Source organism: Panthera leo, chromosome B1 (genome assembly GCF_018350215.1).
Source record: "Panthera leo isolate Ple1 chromosome B1, P.leo_Ple1_pat1.1, whole genome shotgun sequence".
NCBI classification, from domain to species: Eukaryota; Metazoa; Chordata; class Mammalia; order Carnivora; family Felidae; genus Panthera; species Panthera leo.
The window spans coordinates 14,094,816-14,097,207 of NC_056682.1; positions in this window are offsets into that span (position 1 = coordinate 14,094,816).

Consider the following 2,392-nt stretch of genomic DNA (forward strand, 5'->3'; position numbering starts at 1 on the left):
CCGCCGCCGCCACCGCCCAGCCGCGCGCCCCGGGAAAGGAAGTCGGGAGAAGAGGCGGGGCCGCCGCGGGGCCGGAAGGTGACAGCGGCCGGGCGGTCACGCGCTCCGGGGAGGGGGCCTGGCGGGCGCGCACCTGGCGGGGTGCTCCACGGCGGGATCGCCTCCGCTTCCCTGTCCCGGCCCACGGTCTGGCCGTGCGACCTTCGGGACCCCGCGCCCTAAACACTCCTCCCGGGGCCGGCTGCCTCCCTTCGTCGAGGTGGATGCTTTGGGGTTTGCCCCTGACTTGGCGCCGGCTCCGGGATGCCCGAGAAGCCGCCCCGAGGCCGCTGGGCTGGGGGACCCGCGGGGTCGCCCCGCCGACCCGCGCCCCGTGCTCCCGGAGCCTCTCTGCCCGCGTTCGTGGGCCCCGGCTTGGGCCCCGCGAGGTCCCGGCTGCTCCCGGGGCTCCGACTGCCTAATCTCTGCATTTTTTCAGATCTCTGATGCTGCGGGGTTGGGTCGTTTTCGTTGTCGATGGTGAGTTTGTTTTTACTCACCGGGCTCTACCGTCAACTTAAAAGCTCTCGCTGTAACTATATATTGTTTGTAAATCAAAGACGCCCCGAAAGAGCACGGAAGTGCAACGAAACTGAAAAGGGCAGGGAGTAAGGAGACCTGGTTTTGGTCTCTGGAGTGGGCCTGCTGTGTCGCCGAGTCCCGGGGGAAAAAAGGTAGAGCTTCACAGTTTCCTACGGGAGGGGTAGGGCGGGACGCTATGCCTCGAGGCACAAATGCCTCCAGGTTACATTTGCATTTGTGCTTTGCTTGGCCAGCTTAGGGTGTCCTCTCAAACGGTGTGGAAGGGCCAAGTGCGCTGAAGCCTGTTAGCCCTTCCCGCCCCACCGCGGTGCACGCACATCTCCGCCTTCCCCCACCGGGTTGGCCCAGTATAACTGTGCACACTGCGTTACAGCTGTTAAAAAAGTTCAGAGATACAGAGCATGGGTCAACAGGAAAGACGATCAGTGGCATTTATGAAGCTCCACGCCCCAAGGAAGTAAATCTGATTTTCTTGAACTTCATTATTCTATTCAAACGTGTAGCCTCTAATCCTGGAGGAACATGGGTTCCAGCACAGAGAATGACAAAAGGACCCTTTCTGTTTTACACACAGAACCTGAGGATGTTGTCAGCACTCCATAAATAATAGCGACTGTAATAATCATGAGTTCTGATCGGCACATCCCAGATCTGAGCCACTAATCCAAACAAAAAGCTTGTTAACTTTATTAATTTACCCTAACGGGGCAAGAATGATGAGAATAAACAGTTGGTTCTACCTAATTTCTCACTCCCGCAGACATACCGTTCATCATCATGGGCCAGCCTGTAGATTCAATAATTAAATTATGTACGGCTTTTGGTGGATGCGGGGAAAGCAAAGAGAAAAATACTTCATGGTTAACTATAGATTTTTTTTTTTTTTTTTTTTTTTTTTTTTTGCTTTGATAAGAGTCAGGCTTGAAAAAGCTACACAGATTAAGATGATGCTTTTTAATGTCAAGTTAACTTTACTTGGCTGGCTTGTTGCCACTAAAATGCATTCTATACGGAGCCCTTGGTTCCCCTCCCCCCTCCCAAATCCACTGCTTGGTCTTTGTCAGGCTCATCTATAGTCTTCGAGTCTTCGTGGATTCATTTCTCTTCTTAGCAATCTCCAGCCAATACATCACCAATTGCTGCTGGGCCTTCAACCACAATATCATTAAGCTTTCTTCCTTCCTCTGCTCTGTAAAGACTGTCATACATAATTTAGTTACTTCTCATCATTCTCCATTTTGGTCAGCTCACACACTCCCCTCTGCAATAAATTCAGGATCCTGCTTGCTGCAAACACATTACCCTGAATGTTCCTGCATTTCACAGCAAGTCTCTGGCCTTCCAAGATGACATCATTCATAATACAGGAAACCCTCCTGATTCATAGTCTCAGAACTTGAAGTTTCAATTATTCTGCACCAACAGCCAACCCAGGCAGCCAAGGAGGAAGAAAAATGCATTCCTTGGTTTATCTTGCTCATTAACACCTTGTAACTCCAAGCGTGACTGTAAGTGTTAAATCTCTCTTGCTAATACCTTGTGTTTTGGTTTATAATTGAGGATCTTTCCCCACCTACCACAGACCCAGAGGCTCACTCTGTTTTCAGCCACATCAAGAGCGAGGAGAGGGGGCTTCCCATAGGGGTGAACACAGACGTTTGTTAAGGAGTCCTGTCTCAGGCTTGGTGTGGCTCCTCTGTTTACGGGACTGTGGGTTATCTATGCCTGATCTATAGTATAAGCTGGAATATATTTCAGTACCTCAAAGGTGGGGGATCCAGATTAAAAAGATAGAATTCAGGGCACCTGG